The 19,943-nt window shown below is 40.3% G+C and overlaps 1 protein-coding gene across 4 annotated transcripts in view; it reads left to right on the top strand.

Annotated features, from left to right (window-relative positions):
* The first annotated feature begins 247 nt into the window (after positions 1-247).
* The window catches only part of tank (TRAF family member associated NFKB activator), a 62,859-nt gene continuing 43,163 nt past the window's right edge, over positions 248-19,943 (top strand). The window contains exon 1 of one of the 4 annotated variants that reach the window (XM_062965270.1): positions 248-368. The gene's annotated coding sequence lies outside the window, so the exon portion shown is untranslated. Of the gene's footprint in view, positions 369-879; positions 1,020-8,657; positions 8,798-19,943 lie in introns of those variants that run through there. The other 3 variants (XM_008119139.2, XM_008119137.3, XM_008119140.3) reach the window with 3 other exon arrangements.

Raw genomic sequence — 19,943 nt, 5'->3', positions numbered from 1 at the left:
AGCATTTTGCTGAACATTATGTTGAGACAATGAAAAATGAGAAAATGTGGGGTTTTGTTTTTCGTTTTTAGACAGGGGACAAGGTTCTGAGAGTCACTTATCTCCCACAGATTGAAAATGTTCAATCCCAATTAACATCTAGTTGTTGCTTTTTTTCATGTCAGGAGCGACTGGAGAAACTGCAAGTCACTTCTGGTGTGAGAGAATTGGCCATCTGTAAGGACGTTGCCCAGAGAATGCCCAGATTTTTTGATGTTTTTACCATCCTTGTGGGAGGCTTCTCAGATGTTCCTGCATGGGAAGCTGGAGCTGATATAGGGAGCTCATCCATGCTCACCCTAGGTTGGATTTGAACCGGCAACCTACAGGTCAGTAACCCAACCTTCAAGTCATCAGTCCTGCTGGCACAAGGGTTTAACCCACTGCACCATTGAGGGCTCTGACATCTAGGTAATGAACTAAGTCTGTGCCATTGTGCAAAATATGCATACGCTTGTGCGCAACCTAGATTTGCATGTCTGAACATGTAATATGTGGGGTCCATCCTTAATGTTGAAGAATTACCTGAATGTTTTGCACAGTCTTGTCATTATTTAGGCAATTTACTACACACATTTCAGGAGGTCGTATTTCTGAGAACCTGCTAATTCAGCTTGTTCACTTTCATTTATTTCTACCCAATGTGTCCATATAGCAATTGCAAGCAATTTAATGAAATAGCTTAAGGGACTACAGACTTCTGTAGTGGGACTATTATCTTGTTTCCACTTTAAATTTTGATTTACTGAGAGCATGTTTCACAATGATTGGCTGTCTGTGGCTGCACACAAGGAAGTTCTTAACTGGGGGATTTTTCAGTGGAAGTTCCCAACTACCATCAGTCATACAGCAAACAGGATACTGACTGAGTTTGTACTTCTAAGCTCCTGCAGAAAAAGATTTCGGATTCTGGGGAAATATTTTACATTATTATGAACAGAAGCAGAATAAAAAGGTTCATCCTGAGATTCCTTACAAAGGTAACCAAAATATTTGTCTGTATAACCTAGATGCAAATACTGTATACTGCTGCTGAAATATATGACAAAGTTAGGAGTATAAACTTTGTCTACTGAGAACTGTTAATGCTCTCCTAATACTCAGCTTAATTTAGCAGATATATGCAAAATTCTGGAACTTTTGTTTAAATGGCTACAATTGGGTTTGTGAGACCAATAACCATTCTGCCTCTCATAAGTTCCACAGGCCATGAAAATAAGGCTGCAATTCAAAACACATTTACTAGGAACAAAGTCCCACAAGTTACAAATTGACAAAAGTCCAGGAAATATGCCATCAAAATCTGATAGGGTTCCTTGAATAAATAAATATATCCTCTGCTTCTTCAAAGTTCTTTTGTAGTTGCATCAGTTAGTATTGATTGTAGTTTAGTGACTTTTTATTTGCAACATTAACTTTTTGTGACTCTCACATATCGTATTTTTTAAATTTTAGAACCACGTTTTGACTTCTCTCTTGAGCACTAAGGCTTATGTATTTGTATTGGCAAGGCATTCCTGTATTTATTATCCTGGCACTATAATATACAACCATGTGGACACCTTTTTTGTTAATATAATGATCTTTTATGCTGTCTCTTCTGTGTCCATATGGAGAAGTTTCTTCACTGCTCCAGGCATCATTAGAACACAAGCTTTTTTCATAAGCAGTGTCATTTTCTTGGGCTGCTTCCATTTGTTTTGTAGGTTTTCACCGGAGATTATAACCATCATATGAAGGCAGAAGCTACAGCTATTCTGACTCCCGTTATCTTTGCTAGAAAAATACATTGGTGCTAGTCACATGCATTTGTATGGAATCGCTACCTGTTTCTATTTGTCCCATTCATTTGGCCACGTTTACGTCCACATCCGCCACTTCCGGAAAATGGTGCCTATACAAATGAGCTTTTCCACCCAAGGTCCAAAAAAAAGAAGATTTTTGGGCCTTGGGCAGCAAACGCTAGAGCCTGTAGGCAAGGCCTACATCCAAGCACCCGACACTTGACTGTAGGCCCTGCGAGCCAGACCTCCAAGCGTCGAGTGCTCGGCGCTCAGCCCTGCCTGCCAGGCTTATGAGTGTTGAGCACTCAGCACTCAGCTGTAGGCCCTGCCAGCCAGGACCTACAACCAAGTACCAAAAATCAGCCAACCAAACAGCTACTGTTCCCCCCTTTTTTCCGTTTTGCTGCTTCTTTTGTTCTGCAGGGGGTTGTACCATTTCATGCCATCCGAATGGACAGAACGGTCCATACAAAAGAAACAGGTGAAACGGTATCCAGACAGCACTCTAATAGTTGGGCATGAGCAGGGTCAGAAAGATACAGATTGCTAACAAAATATTTGAGCCATAGACACTCTATCCTAAAGTTGAAACCCTATTTACACACACTGAATACAGTGGACTCTACCTTTGCATAAGTAGAAGATATGGGGATTTCAAAAAAACGTGGCTTGCCTTCATCACCTTGAACTCCATTAAAGCAAAGTCAAGCTACCTTGAGTCCTCCCTTGGGGTAGAGAAAGGTGGGATATAAATATGGTAAATAAATAAATACCTTAAGTACTTGAACTGCTGCTGGTTTTAACAGGAGAGATCTCTGCCTTTGGAACGAATTGGAATTATGACTACTTAAATTTGGTTTGAATGTCTAAATATGCTGAAGGCACCATAATATGTCTGATTTTTTAACTTAAAAATGGACCTCCCTTTTAGTCTATACCTATATAGAAACTAAAACTATGCTTTGTGTATACAGTAGAGTCTCACTTATCCAACAATCGCTTATCCAACGTTCTGGATTATCCAACGCATTTTTGTAGTCAATGTTTTCAATAAATCGTGATATTTTGGTGCTAAATTCGTAAATACAGTAATTACTACATAGCATTATTTCATATTGAACTACTTTTTCTGTCAAATATGTTGCATAACATGTTTTGGTGCTTAATTTGTAAAATCATAACCTAATTTGATGTTTAATAGGCTTTTCCTTAATCCTTCCTTATTATCCAACATATTTGCTTATCCAACATTCTGCCGGCCCGTTTATGTTGGATAAGTGAGACTCTACTGTATATGCCTTCAATTTGCCTGGTGACCTATGGTGACCCCTAGGGTTTCTTAGGCAAGAAATAGTTTGAGGTGGTTTTGCCAGTTTCTCCCTCTGAAATAGATCATGCGGTACCTGGGATTCATTAGTAATTCTCCCATCCAAACAGTAACCAGGGCTGGATCCTGCTTAGCTTTCAAGATCAGATGGAATCTGGTGCCTTTAGAATATCTGGGTCCTAAATTATAGTTATCTTCTGGCTTACACAAGACTGTTGGAAATAGCATTATCTTAAACAGATATTAAAACAATAATCCTGCACTTAACTATTGAGAAATCCTATTGAATTAAGTGGGGCTTAATCTCATGTAATTTTTTGAAAAAGTAAGTAAGGGTAAAGGTTTTCCACTGATATTAAATCTAGTCGTGTCCAACTCTGGGAGTTGGTGCTCATCTCCATTTCTAAGCCGAAGAGCTGACGTTGACCGTAGACATCTACAAGGTTATGTGGCCGGCACGACTGCATGGAGCGCTGTTACCTTCCCGCCGGAGCAGTACCTATTGATCTACTCACATTTGCATGGTTTTGAACTGCTAGGTTGTCAGAAGCTAGGGCTGACAGCGGGAGCTCATCCTGCTCCCTGGATCTGAACTGCCGACCTTTCGGTTAGCAAGTTCAACAGCTCAGCGGTTTAATCCGCTGCGCCACCACGGGTTACTATTAAATGAATATGCATAGACTTGCACATTACATATATTTTATGTTTATAATTCTTACAGTACCATATAGTGTCTTTTGTTAAAATTGGTATTTAAAATGAAGAAGTCATTTTGACGGTATTCTAGAGCTTTGCCATGAAAGGTCTGATAATTGCTAAAATGTGTGTGCTATGAGCTAGAAAGTAGTATACATTTTCTCTACATTCTGCCATCTGTTTTTTAACAGTTCTAAACTGGGCATTTAACTGACCATGTTCAGATATCCTTGCAACAAAATGTCAATTTAATTGAAAACAACATTATCTAACAGTATTATGCACAGTGATATGTTAATTAGGGGTCATTCTGAGTCCTGGTTGGCCTTTCTTTGCTTTATGAGTAAAAGCATAACAGGATAAAAAAGGAATCTCATATAAAACTCTACAGTACAGAACAATATAATAGACGTTTTCGTGCCAAGACAAGACAATTTGCTTAGCTGAGTTGTGAAGTCAGGCAGATTAATGGTAATTTGTTCTGCAAAATGTCCTGAAACTATTCAATATATCCTCTTTTTACATCATTTTGATGATCTCAAATATTTAATTAATGGAGGCCTGCTGCCTGACATCCAATAAGTGTCCAAAAATGTGGGTAATGTGATCATGTTTCTTTTTTCCCACCTTCAAAGTGATGCTTCTTCCTCAGATAGTTTTCGCATTACTACTACATCGGAGTACATCTCAATTCCTTTTCCTTACTACTTTGTTATATGTCTTGAAATTATTTCTAACTTATGGAAACCTAAGGCAAACATAAACTGATAAAGGTGACTAATACTGGAGGTTCTAGAGATGGCTAGAATACTGTAATCAAATCCATGAATAATCATATCTCCAGAAGTCGAAGTAGCATATGAGGACAACTGTACATTATTGCTAAAATTTAACATCAAAATATGTTTTTCTCCAGACCTCCTTCACTAGCCCCCCCCCCCCCCCCCCAAAATACCAGTACTGGTAAAAATAGCTAGCTAGACAAATTATAATATAAATACTGTAAATAAATAAATAAATAAATAAAAATAGAGGATTGTGTGAACTCAAAAAGACCTTGTAAAATGGAGCTTCACTGTCAGAAGTTTTTAAAACTAAGATATTATTACTATTATTATTATTATTATTATTATTATTATTATTTATAACCCGCTTCCATCTCCCCAAGGGGACTCGGAGCGGTTCACATGGGGACCAAGCCCAATCAACAGATAAAACAATATGATGACAGCATATATAATTAAAACGATAACAGTAAAACAACATTCATAAAATATATGAATGTTATAGATATGCTAGTTAGTTGCTATTAGCATGTGTCAAATTCCTTACAACCTTATCATACTCTTATTGTTATTGCTGAAGTCAAGTTTATTACCGAAGTTCACAAAAAAAAAACCAAGAATCATACAATCAAGAGACCCCATGGGCAATCCAGTCCAACCCCCCTGCTATGCAGGGAAATACACTCAAAGCATTCCTGACAGATGGCCATCCCGCCTGTCAAGTTGGGTACTGCTCCATGGCAGTGATTCTCAAACTCTGCTCCTCTTTAAAAACTGCAGAGAAAGAAACTAAATAACACTATGTAACAAAATTTGAAAAACAATCTTTTCCGAGATTGAAAGTGTTATTTCCTGTTTAATTGCACATAACTTACTTTGAAAGTAGTTCTTATACTCTAGAAACTCTGGTTTTGTGGCTGCCACAAACTACGTTGAATTGGTTGAGACTCTATTGGATATTCATTGAAAAACTATAGCAAAATGTGCTGCAGAATGTACTGCAAAAACAACATTTTTATAGAATCATAGAATAGTAGAGTTGGAAGAGACCTCATGGGCCATCTAGTCCAACCCCCCGCTAAGAAGCAGGAAATCGCATTCAAAGCACCCCCGACAGATGGCCATCCAGCCTCTGCTTAATTTTTGCAGTTTAATAAACCTTTTCCATGTTTTTTTTTTACGATAGAACCAATCAGGAAATGACATTTACAACCAGGAATAAAAATCGTGTTGCATAGTGTAATTTTTATTACTACTCCCCATTTTCTGCAGCAAAAACACAGACTTAAACCACACAGAGGAACAGAATTGTTAGTTAATTCAGTTCACTAGGCCACATAGGAACTGAAAACATTGAAAGGAGGCAAATAAAGGCTGGTTTGGGTGATTAAACCGTTGCAGAGCAGGAAGCAAACACACGCACCTACGCACCATTTCACATTGCACATTTTCATTCTATCTCATCTGTTACATCTTCCTCCTCCCTGGAAACCAAATGGCCTCTGTGGTCCATGGATTCAGAAATAAATCCGCTCTCGGGTATTTTTTTCTTTCCAAAGTTCTTCTCAGAGTTACATGTTGTAAGCAAGTAATGAGGACAAAATAAATGCATTGGAGATGGCAAAGGCACTAGAAACGCTGTCATCTCTGTTAACAGATTAGAACAGCATTACAAGCAAGACACTACCAATCATCAAATTGACTGGGCAGTGAAATATAAGAATTATATATGGTGATAGTCATTCCCAATACAGTAGGCCTTCCACTTTAACCGAGGTAAGAGACCTGGGCCCTAGGAAAGTTGAAAAACTGCAACTAAAAAAATAACACTACAGTAGAGTCTCACTTATCCAACACTCGCTTATCCAATGTTCTGGATTATCCAACGCATTTTTGTAGTCCATGTTTTCAAATTATCGTGATATTTTGGTGCTAAATTTGTAAATACAGTAAATACGCATTACTGCGTATTGAACTACTTTTTCTGTCAAATTTGTTGTATAACATGATGTTTTGGTGCTTAATTTGTAAAATCATAATCTTATTTGATTAATAGTCTTTTCCTTAATCCCTCCTTATTATCCAACGTATTCGCTTATCCAACATTCTGCTGGCCCGTTTATGTTGGATAAGTGAGACTCTACTGTATATTAACACTAGAGAATAGTTCTCTAGGAACGACTAGACCAATTCAAACAAAACATTTCAAACTACACTATGTGTATACTCACCTATTCTTTTGGGAGGATAAGCACTGTAATAAACTTGGACTGGAGAAACAGGGATTGAAATCTTCCCAGAGGGCGACCTTGGGTCAGTCACTGCCTATCAGCATATAGAATCATAGAATAGTAGAGTTGGAAGACACCTCATGGGCCATCCAGTCCAACTCCCTGCCAAGAAGCAGAAAATTGCATTCAAAGCACCCCTGACAGATGGCCATCCAGCCTCTGCTTAAAAGCTTCCAAAGAAGGAGCCTCCACCACAGTCCGGGGCAGAGAGTTCCACTGCCGAACAGCCCTCACAGTGAGGAAGTTCTTCCTGATGTTCAGGTGAAATCTCCTTTCCTGTAGTTTGAAGCCATTGTTCTGCATCCTAGTCTGCAGGGCAGCAGAAAACAAGCTTGCTCCCTCCTCCCTATGACTTCCCCTCACATATTTATACATAGCTATCATGTCTCCTCTCAGCCTTCTCTTCTGCAGGCTAAACATGCCTAGTTCTTTAAGCCGCTCCTCATAGGGTTTGTTCTCCAGACCTTTGATCATTTTAGTTGCCCTCCTCTGGACGCTTTCCAGCTTGTCAACATTTCCCTTCAACTGTGGTGCCCAAAATTGGACACAGTATTCCAGGTGTGGTCTGACCAAGGCAGAATAGAGGGGGAGCAGGATTTCCCTGGATCTAGATGCTATTCCCCTATTGATGCAGGCCAAAATCCCGTTGGCTTTTTTAGCAGCCGCATCACATTCTTGGCTCATGTTTAACTTGTTGTCCACAAGGACTCCAAGATCTTTTTCGCATGTACTGCTGTCGTGCTAGGCATCCCCCATTCTGTATTTTTGCACTCAATTTTTTCTGCCGAAGTGAAGTATCTTGCATTTATCCCTGTTGAACTTCATTTTGTTCGTTTTGGTCCATCTCTCTAGTCTGTCAAGATCGTTTTGAATTCTGCTCCTGTCTTCTGGAGTGTTAGCTATCCCTCCCAGTTTGGTGTTGTCTGCAAACTTGATTTTTTTTTTTTACGTGTCAGGAGCAACCGGAGTTGCTTCTGGAGTGAGAGAATTGGCCTTCTGCAAGCACGTTGCCCAGGGGACGCCTGGATGTTTTACCATCCAAGTACTTTTTTTTCCGTGTTAGGAGCGACTTGAGAAATTGCAAGTCGCTTCTGGTGTGAGAGAATTGGCCTTCTGTAAGGACGTTGCCCAGGGGATGCCCGAATGTTTTTGATGTTTTTACCATCCTTGTGGGAGGCTTCTCTCATGTCCCCGCATGGAGCTGGAGCTGATAGAGGGAGCTCATCCGCGCTCTCCCCGGGTGGGATTCGAACCTGGCAGCCTTCAGGTCAACAACCCAACCTTCAAGTCATGAGGCTTTTATCCCCCAGGCCACCGGAGGCTCCTAGGTCATCATGCAAACTTTGAACGTGCCTTCTAACCCTTTGTCTAAGTTGTTAATAAAGATGTTGAACAGAACCAGGCCTCATGACTTCTTTCCAAGATGAAGAAGGCACATTGGTGAGCACCCTTTGGGTTCGTTCACAGCCAATTACAGATCCACCTAACTGTAGTTTTCTTTTTTTACCTCAGAAATATCTTCCTTTTTAAATCAAGCACTTTTAAGGTTAGATATATGGATGTGTATGTATATATGGTGATAGTCATTGGTGAGGCAGAGAAGGCCAAATAAGCATCTTGGCAAGTGTGCTGCCCTCTTTGGGAGAGAAGGCTGAAGGCCTGGCGAAAACGAATAGCCCCGAAACTCTGGTAACCTTGGCCCAGGGCAGCTGAAGTGGTGCCTGGGCGCACTGGTGAGGCGGGCGGAAGGCGCTTTGTTTGGGGCGGCGCCAGAGGGCGGCGGGGCCCAGCAGGAAGTGACTTCGGGTTCCTGGGTGGCGCGTCGGGGCCTCGGCTTGGCTCGGCTCCGGATCGGAGGGACCCAAAAGGACACGCGTGAGTTTGTTCCCTCAGCAAAAGCGCTCGGGAGGCTTCTCTCTGGTCGCAAAGAGAGCCCCCCCCCCCTCTCTCTCAGTTTTTCCTACTTTCCTAGACTTCGCTTGGACTCTTCCCGCCCCCCTCGCTTTGTGTATACTTTTCCCTTCCCCCCGCTCTGCGCATGTCCGCGCTCAAGGGTGCATCTACACTGGAGTCAACCCAGTTTGGCACCGCTCTGCCAAAGACAATGCTCTGCCAAAGAGCGCTGGTGCCTTACCAAACGGCAACTCCCGGTTTCTCACTTAAAGTGGTATCAAACAGCATTAATTCCACACTGCAAACGCACTTCTTAAAGTACCTCATCACACTAGAGCAGGGGTCCCCAAACTTTTTAAGCCAAGGGCCGGTCCACAATCCTTCAGACTGTTGAGGGGCCGAATTATCATTTGAAAAAAAAAATACAAACAAATTCCTATGCACACTGCACATGTCTTATTTGTAGTGCAAAAACAACAACAACAATGAAAGAACAATACAATATTTAACTATAAAAACAATTTTAACCAACATACATTTATCAGGATTTCAAAGGGAATTGTGGTCCTGCTTCTGGCCAATGAGATAGTCAAGTTAATTAGGATTGTTGTTGTTGCTGTTGTTGTTGTGTGCCTTCAAGTCATTTCAGACTTTGGGCGAGCCTAAGTCTAAAATGTATTTATTTATTATTTATTTACTGCATTTATTTACTACATTTGTATCACACCCTTCTCACCCCTAAGGGTGAGAAGTGGTTTACAAATTATATGTACATACAATATATTATATTATTAGCATAGCACAATATTAGCATTATATATTACTATATTGAACTATACCACTATACTGTAATATTATTAGTAATATTATATGTAATATAGAATATATAATTAAAATTATTATATGGTATCATTATTAGTGTTATATTGTATTACATTATAATGTTATTATCAATATTATATGTATATACAATATATTATATTATAAAACTGAGGGCAGGGGCCAGGTAAATGACCTCAGAGGGCCGCATCCGGCCCCCGGGCCTTAGTTTGGGGACCCCTGCACTAGAGTATGAATCACTTTAAATCTGGTTTCTACTTCCTTCAGAATTCTGGGATTTGTAGTTTGGTGAGGCCTAGGACCTGTCTGGCTGAGGTGTTTAGAATCCCCTCCCAAAAGTGGATTTAAAGTGGATCTAATATCTAGTGGAGTATTTTGTCATTACAGTAGAGTCTCACTTATCCAAGCTAAACGGGCTGGCAGAACCTTGAATAAGCGAATATCTTGGATAATAAGGAGAGATTAAGGAAAAGCCTATTAATCATCAAATTAGGTTATGATTTTACAAATTAAGCACCAAAACTTCATGTTATACAACAAATTTGACAGAAAAAGTAGTTCAATACGCAGTAATGTAATAATGTAATTACTGTATTTACGAATTTAGCACCAAAATATCACGATGTATTGAAAACACTGACTACAAAAATGGCTTGGATTATCCAGAGGCTTGGATAAGCGAGGCTTGGATTAGTGAGACTATACTGTAATTACAGTATTTATGAATTTAGCACCAAAATATCATGATACAGTAGAGTCTCACTTATCCAAGCTAAACAGGCCGGCAGAATGTTGGATAAGCGAATATGTTGGATAATGAGAGATTAAGAAAAAGCCTATTAAACATCAAAATAGGTTATGATTTTACAAATTAAGCACCAAAACATCATGTTATACAACAATTTTGACAGAAAAAGTAGTTCAATACGCAGTAATGTTATGTTGTAATTACAGTATTTACGCATTTAGCACCAAAATATCATGATATATTGAAAACATTGACTACAAAAATGGCTTGGGTAATCCAGAAACTTGGATAAGCGAGTGTTGGATAAGTGAGACTCTACTGTAGTTCTGAAGTCTGTGGTCAATTGATTGATTTGTATCTTTAGTGTACTTATGCTCATTATTGTATTATGTTTTGTTGTTGTATGGTTTGAAGTTGTATGGTTTCCTTGCTATGTTGGAAACCGCCCAGAGTCCCTTGAGGAGATAGGGCAGTAGATAAAGTACAGTAGAGTCTCACTTATCCAACGTTCTGGATTATCCAACACATTTTTATAGTCCATGTTTTCAATACATCGTGATATTTTGGTGCTAAATTCATAAATACAGTAATTACTACATAGCATTACTGCGTATTGAACTATTTTTTCTGTCAAATTTGTTGCATAACATAATGTTTTGGTGCTTAATTTGTAAAATCATAACCTAATTTGATGTTTAATAGACTTTTCCGTGATCCCTCCTTAAAGGTAAAGGTTTCCCCTGACGATAAGTCCAGTCATGACCAACTCTGTGGGTTGGTGCTCATCTCCATTTCTAAGCCGAAGAGCCAGTGTTGTCCGTAGATACCTCCAAGGTCATGTGGCCGCCATGACTGCATGGAGCGCCGTTACCTTCCCGCTGGAGTGGTACCTATTGATCTACTCACATTTGCATGTTTTCGAACTGCTAGGTTGGCAGGAGCTGGGCGCTCATTCCACTCCCAGGATTTGAACTTGGCACCTTTTGGACCGCAAGTTGAGCAGCTCAGCGCTTTAACACACTTTGCCACCAGGGGCCCTCCTTATTATCCAACATATTCACTAATCCAACGTTCTGCCGGGCCCGTTTATGTTGGATAAGTGAGACTCTACTGTAGTTCTTAAGCCTTATGGTTAATTGATTGATTTGTATCTTTAGTGTACTTATGCTCATTATTGTATTATGTTGTGTTGTTGTACAAAATTGTATGTTACTGTGATTATTTTTATATACCTTGTATATTGTAAGCCGCCCTGAGTACCCTTATTGGGTGAGAAGGACGGGGTAGAAATACTGTAATAATTATTATAATCATTGTATGGTTTGAAGTTGTTGTATGGTTTCCTTGGTATGTTGGAAAGTGCCCTGAGTCCCTTGAGGAGATAGGGCAGTATATAAATAAAGTATTATTATTTTTATTATTATTATAGCGTGATGAAGTCCATATTAGCCCAGGCATGTTAGGAATTGTGGGAGTTGAAGTCCAAAACACCTGGAGGGCCACAGTTTGACCATGCCTGGATTAGCCTTTCCAACTTAGCAGCGTGTAAAACTTTCTTTTTGTGTATGTGTGTGTACAAGAATATTATATATATATATATATATATTCCCTTCCTATGTCACTCTTATTATTTCCTTCAAAGGACGGAAGTGCTTGAGGAGGAGGAAAGACCTACAGAGGAATGGGTCCTCCTTAGGGGCTGTTTTGGAATTGGGACTGGGAACTAGAGGAAAGGTTTGGGGCTTTGCCTCTTCCAGAAAAAGATTAAGAGCTTCCAGTGTGGGGCTGAGGTCCTCAAAAGGGACTAACTTCCTGTTCCTATCCATTGCAACAGTTCAGAGGAGTGATGAATCCTTCCTTCCTGCCTTCCAGTTGATTTAACACATACTTCAGCCTAGAGCAGGCCTGAGCAAAGTTTAGCCCTCCAAGTGTTTTGGATTTCCAACGCCCTCAATTCCTAACAGCCTCAGGCCCAGGGTTGTTGTGAGTTTTCCGGGCTGTATGGCCATGTTCCAGAAGCATTGTCTCCTGACATTTCGCCCACATCTACGGCAGGCATCCTCAGAAGTTGTGAGGTATATTGGACAAACTAAGCAAGGGAGGTTTATATATCTGTGGAAGGTCCAGAGTGGGAGAAGGAACTCTTTATCTGTTGGAGGCCAGTGTCAATGTTGTAATTAAACATATTGATTAGCATTAATGGCCTTGCCAACTTCATGGCCTGGCTTCTTCTTGCCCGGGGGAATCCTTTGTTAGGAGTTGTTAGCTGTCCCTGATTGATTAATGTCTGGAATTTCTCTGTTTTCAGAATGTTGTTCTTTATTTACTGTCCTCATTTTAGAGTTTTTTAATACTGGTAGCCAGATTTTGTTCATTTTCATGGTTTTCTCCTTTCTGTTGAAATTGTCCTCATGTTTGTGGATTTCATTGGCTTCTCTGTGTAGTCTGGCATGGTGGTTGTTAGAGTGGTCCAGCATTTCTGTGTTCTCAAATAATATACTGTGTCCAGGGGCACAGTATATTATGTTATATTATAGTATGTTATATTATAGTATGTACTGTACAGTACAGTACAGTACAGTATAGTAGTATAGTACAGTATATTATATTGTTAGCTGCCCATGACAGCTAACACTAGGATTCCCCCAGGCAGGAAGAAGTCAAGCCATGAATCTGGCAAGGCCATTAATTCTAATCAAGGTGATTAATTAAAACATTCACGCTGGTCTCCGACAGACAAGAGTTCCTTCTCTCACCCTGGACCTTCCACAGATATATAAATCTTCCTTGCTTACTTTTTTCCAGTATACCTCACAACCTCTGAGGATGCCTGCCATAGATGTGGGTGAAACATCAGGAGAGAATGCTTCTGGAACATGACCATACAGCCTGGAAAACTCACAACAGCCCTGTGATTCCGGCCATGAAAGCCTTTGACAACACAGCCTCAGACCCCTTCCTTTTCCGCCTTAACCACTTAAGCTGTGGGAGTTGAAGTCCAAAACACCTGGAGGGCTGAACTTTACCCAGGCCTGGCCTAGAAGGTGGTCTTTGAAAGAGGGAGAGAGAGAGGAGGACTTGCCTCTTTCCCTAACAATTAGTAGACCTAGGGCCCTTTGACACAGCCCTATAACCCAGAATGTCAAGACAGAAAATCCAACAATATCTGCTTTGAACTGGGTTATCTGAGTCCACACTGCCATATATTCCAGTTCAAAGCAGAAAATGTGGGATTTTATTCAGTTGTATGGAAGGGACCCTTGAGGGCATCTACCCTGGAGAATGAATGCAGTTTGACACCACTTTAACTGCCTTGTCTCAATGCTATCAAATATCAAGTGTTGTAGTTTTACCAATTCTTTAACCTTCGCTGCCAAAGAGGGCTGGTACATCACTAAACTAAAACTCTCAGCATCCCATAGCAATGACCCACGACAGTTAAAGTGGATGTCAAACTGTACTAATTCTACAGTGTAGATACACTCATAGTGATGTGAAATTGGAATAGCATAGGAAAGGACAAAGGGAAACGTAGGGAGACTTTGGGAGAGCTACAGTGGGATGTATGTATAGAAAAACAAGCTTATATTCCAACAATGTGACTGTAAAAATATTCCAGTCTATCATAAACATGAGACCACAATAGTTTGTGTGTGTTTGGAGATGTCTAATTTGATAGAATAAAAAAAAATGTAAAAGTCAGGTTAATATATACCAGTAGTTCCCATCCTGTGGCCCGCAAGAACTAAAATATGGTCCACGGTCTCACCGTTACTACTACGGATAATAACACAGCCCAACCAAAAAAAAAATTCTTTGTGTCTTTGTTTTTAGGCCTGTTCCTGGTGTTATTTGGGGTGCTGATTCAGAAAATTGCATTGGATAGACCACATCAGCTCTAGATTATTGAATATTATTTTCTGTGGGCAAGCAGATGGCATATGTTCTGTAGAGCTGATGTGGTCTATCCAATGCAATTTTTTGAATCAGCACCCTAAATAACCAAAGTTTTTGGTGAATAAAGGGTAACAGATTCATAATCATTTTGGTAGTAATGTTGGAGAGTGGTCCCTGGTCAAAGTGGTTTCTGGACAAGTGATCCCTGGTCAAAAACATGTTGGGAACCATACCTTTTAATGTGCCCTGACTTTGTGTTTGTGTGCTTTTCAAGTCATCTGTCAATTTATGGCAATCTGGAGCGGGGTGAGCTCCTGCTGTTAGTCCCAGCGTCTGCCAACCTAGCAGTTCGAAAACATGCAAATGTGAGTAGATCAAGCTGGCCACATGACCTTGGAGGTATCTATGGACAACGCTGGCTTTTTGGCTTAGAAATGGAGATGAGCACCAACCCCCAGAGAGAGTTCATTTTTTAGGATTATAGAGTTGGAAGAGATCCCAAGGACCATCCAGTTCAACCCCGTTCTGCAATGCAGGAATATCCAATCAGAGCACTCCTGACAAATGGCCATCCAGGCTCTCTTTTAAACTCTCCAGAGAAGTAGACTCCACCACACACCATGGCATCGTATTCCACTGTCAAACAGCTCTTACTTCCAGGCAAGGAATAGTCAATTGCCAATTGCTTTCTCTGAAGTTCAGCCTACAGCATCTGATATTCTCGGCAATCTCCCATCCAAGGACTAAGCAGGGCTGACCCTGCTTAACTTCCAAGATCAGATGGGATTTGGTGGCTTTAGTGTATTTAGGGTTACCTACCAGCAAATGTTACTAAAGATATAGAATGATAGTAAAATAAATTAAATATTTTTAAAGTTCATTGAGAAAAGGAACGTTTGAATGGCAAATCAGTCACAGAGCCCCTTCAGCCAAAATCCCTACTTGATGCCAAAGGCCTGTCCATATAAAAAGGGCAGTAGAAGCACCACAGGGAGACAGCCATCCTAGCTTTTCCTGATATGGAGTTCTATAGAATATTTATCAATTATAGTACATTTTATCACTTTCTCCAGGGAACACTGGACAGCACACATTCCCCCCCCCCCCCTTTTCATCCCATTGTCTGAATTGAACCCAGCTTTCCTTGCTATTAGCCCAAAAGTGTGACCAAGGGTGCATCTACACTGTAGAGTTAATCTAGTTTGGCAGCACTGTAACTGCCATGGCTCAAATCTTTAGACTTCCCTGCTAATATCTCATCAAGCTATAAATCCCAAGGTTCCTGAGCATTGAACCATGGCAGTTAAAGTGGGGTCAAACTGAATTAACTCAACAGTGTGGATGCACCCCCACAGATGGCAACCCTTTGGCATTTGCTACTTTCCATGTAGCCTGGGGAGAGACTTTTTCCTCTCTGACCACTGCGGGGAAGTGAGAGTCTTGATAAAGGCTGTGGATGGAGGATCCCTTTGGATAATCTTATCCTTCCTTTGTTTCACTCACATATACCTGAACACACATGCCTATTTTTAACTACTGAGGATAGAGGAGGCTGCGTATAAATGGATTTATGTGTAAGAGAGATTGTATGGAAGAGAACAGAGAGTGGGATAAATTAAGCTGGACAAAGGCTGCATTTACACTGTAGGAATAATGTAGTTTGCCGTGACTTTAACTGTCATGGCTCAATGCTATGGAATCATGGCTCTTGTAGTTTGGTGAGGCATCAGCATTATTTAGCAGAGATACGTAAAGGCCTTTTAAAACCAGAAGTCCCATGATTCCATAGAATTGAGCCGTGGCGATGTCGAATTGCATTAATTTTACAGTGTAGATGCACACAAGGACAGGTAATAGTGTGTGAATGTGTGTTAGTTGAAGTAACTGTGTGCATGCATAGATGTAATAAAGAAGAAGTCTGAAAGCCTGGAGCCCTGAGACTGAAGAAATGCATCCTTTACCACTGAAAAGGATGCCCATCCCTGCTCTCATTTCTGTATTAGAGCTGAATAATCTTTGGGTCTCCATCTGTTCTTTGACTGCAGGTCCCATCATTGCTGAGCCAACATCGCAAATGGTGTGGGATGATGCAGTCCAACATGACCTGGAGACCTATTTACCTAACTCTATTCTAGAATGATTTAATCTGTGGAAGATAGTTATTACATTCAGTCAGTAACTCCTTTTGCATTTGTTTCCTTTCTTGCACAAGTGTACATTTTTCTTCTCTGAGTCAGTTACCTGAATCAATTCTTCTTTTCCCTTTCGCTATTCCTGAAGGCTTCAATCTTAGTGACTTCCCTCTGGCATTAAATTAGATTGCCGCCCTGAGTCCCCCCGGGGAGAAGGGCAGAGTAGAAATATTGGAAATAAATAATGGAAATAAATAGATTGCGAGCCTCATGGCCTCTCTTTTTATATTTTTGGTACAGTCCCCAGGTTTGGCAGTGATTAGTACATCATAAATAATTATCTGTTCCCATCAGCCGAAGCAAAGAATTGCTTTGGAAACAGACATAACTGAGGGAGAAAGGCTTTATCAAGTATGAAGCTGCTGTTTCTTTGGCAAACACGTTTTCTTCTGGAACTGATGGAAAAAGCTGAACCTGTGCTCTTTCTTTTTTTAAGAAATGAAAACACGGTCCCAGGTAAAATAGGAAAAACTGCAAAGCGCAAAAATGACGTGATCCAATGTCATTTTGACTTCCTATAAAAATGTTCGTAAAAGGCTTGCATCCCTGTGATGCTTTAAGAATGTAACTGTGTCTGTTTAGTATTTTCTTTGCTTTTCAGTGTGTTGCAAGAAATGTAAATGTCTTGCAAAACAGCCTGTTTCAAAATTTTCCCTCAACTGAAAAGGTCTTTTGGGGAAAATAATTAAGGGTAATCATGGGTTCATTTCATGTCAAAAAGCATTGCATAAATAGATACTCAACTCATGGGTTGAACATTGCAATAAAAATTGCTGAAAATATATATTTACAAACAGGAAATTGTTGACACACATATGAGGTTGTCTTGTGAACCTCTTCTTTCTTTTGCAACTAGGGAGTAGACTTGCCAGAATAAAACATGGAAAATACTTCAGAACCTTTAATAATAGTTACAGTGAAGTCTCACTTATCCAACATTCGCTTATCCAACATTCTGGATTATTCAACGCAGTCTGTCTTTTAGTAGTCAATGTTTTTGTAGTCAGTCTTTTCAATACATTGTGATATTTTGGTGCTAAATTCGTAAATACAGTAATTACTACATAACATTGCTGTGTATTGAACTGCTTTTTCTGTCAAATTTGTTGTAAAATGTGATGTTTTAGTGCTTAATTTGTAAAATCATAATGTAATTTGATGTTTAATAGGCCTTTCCTTAATCACTCCTTATTATCCAACATATTCGCTTATCCAATGTTCTGCCGGCCCGTTTATGTTGGATAAGTGAGACTCTACTGTATGTAAAAGAGGAAACCGAAGCAGATGTTGATTGCTACCTGTTTGTGTGTTGTTGCCCTGCTGAAATTCCATTTTCTTTACAACCATAGAAGGTATCTACAGCTTTCACACTAGCAACCTTCTAGGTTTCACTATAGCCAGTCATAACACCTTTTTCTTTTTATTCCTGCAAGACATAACTTGCAACCGTTTGCTAAACAGTGCGTGGGCACCTTCTGGGTAGTTGCCGGAAAAGGATAAAAGTAGCTCCAAAGCTTATTATGCAAGTATGCAGAGAACCCAACACACTGATAAAGACATCCCAAATTTAAAACGTGCTTTTTGCATGCTTGGAAGTGACCCAAATAATGGTCTGTTCACTTCTCAAAGCAAAAAGTAAAATGAGCAAACAAACAAAAACCTAATCACATCAGGCCTGAATTCAGGAGCTATCATTTTTTTTAAAGTGGTCCATGCTATTCATTGAGCAAAAACATCAGAAATGTTTGTGAGATCTATGTACACCTCTGAAATGCTCATCAGTGACCTTGCAGATTTGAAAAACTGTAATGGACTCAATCTCCTGGTGTTGCTTCCCATGAAGTCTCATTTAAATGATTTTTTTTCCGTGTCAGGAGTGACTTGAGAAACTACAAGTTGCTTCTGGTGTAAGAGAATTGGCCGTCTGCTAGGACATTGCTCAGGGGATGCCCGGGTGTTTGATGTTTTACCATCCTTGTGGGAGGCTTCTCTCATGTCCTGCATGGGGAGCTGTAGCTGACAGAGGGAGCTTACCTTCTCTCCCCGGATTTGAACCGCTGACCTGTCCATCAGGAGTTCTGCCAGCCCAAGGGTTTAACCCATTGTGCCACCCGGGGCTCATTTAAAAGAATGGGACTGGGGAAGAGCAAGGTTTTCTTCATCCCGTCCTCTGCTGTGGGTCTTATGAGGTCTTATATCCTCTCCTCTGCGGAGATTAGTTCAGTTGACTGATTTGTCCCACAATACATATGATAGAAATGCTCTCATGTTCATTTGCAAAATAGGAAATTGTGTTGTTGAAGGCTTTCATGGCTGGAATCACAGGGTTGTTCTGTTGTTCCAGAAGCATTCTGTCCCGGCGTTTTGCCCACATCTATGGCAGGCATCGATGTGAGCGAAATAGGAAATTCTGATAAAAAGCTACAAATGCTTAAGCAAGGTTTGTGTTTCTGCAGATAAGACATTTACTGAAGTCCACAAATTCTCAATCTGTGGTGCCAGAGCAATAAACAGGTTAAAAATGATATCACCATTGCAGACATGAAGTAACTTCTAATTATTGTTTCTGACAGGACCTGGACTGAACCGCAATGTAAAACGCGGTTCAAAATTGTGGCTTTTCCTTGAGTAAACTACAGCCAGCTGAACTAGAGAAAATAAGGGCATGACGACATGAAATGTGCCCTTTACCCAGTTTTGAGTGTCAATTTGGATCGCTCTTGGTGCAACTCCCAGCTACTGTATTTTGAAGGGTTACACTAAACAGAATTCCATGAAAACGTTTTGTAAGACTTTTGTCAGGTCGTTGCAGGGGTTGGGTTGTTGTGAGTTACAGTGGTTTTCGTACAATTCCACCATAGTCAGGAGAGCATGATGCTGTATAATAAAAGTAAGGCTAGAGCAGGGCTGTCAAACTCATTTTCATCGAGGGCCACAACGGCCTAATGATTGCATGTTGAATCCATGGATGGAGAATCTGTGGATACAGAGAGCCAACTATAATTTTTTACATAGTGATCAGTGCTCTTTAGTTTTTTTATCCAGTTTGGGTCCCCAGATGTTAGGGAAGACAACTTCCATCACTTTTGATTGTCCACCATGTGCATAATGGGAATTGCACCCCAACAGCACTTGTGCCTCTGCGGTTGGAGAAAGGTTAAAGGACATTTTAAAGTCAGACATCATATCCACAAGCCTTGTATCTGAATTCAAACCCAACTCTCCTAACATAACAGAGCAAACTGCAGCCTTTCAGATGTTACTGTATCAAAACTCCCGTTGTTTCTAGTCATGACGTCTAATTTTGAGAAATCCAAAGTTGTTGTCCAGCATCTGGAGGGCCACATAAAATGAGATTTGGCCCATGAGCCTTGTGTTTGAGACGTGGACTAGATAAATGGACAGGCAAGGCTAGTTTTACATCTGGTGTTTAGTTGATGGGTGTAGTCTT

Source organism: Anolis carolinensis, chromosome 1 (genome assembly GCF_035594765.1).
Source record: "Anolis carolinensis isolate JA03-04 chromosome 1, rAnoCar3.1.pri, whole genome shotgun sequence".
NCBI lineage: Eukaryota > Metazoa > Chordata > Lepidosauria > Squamata > Dactyloidae > Anolis > Anolis carolinensis.
The sequence above is the reverse complement of the archived record's forward strand: the minus strand, read 5'-3'. Positions and strand labels throughout refer to the sequence as shown.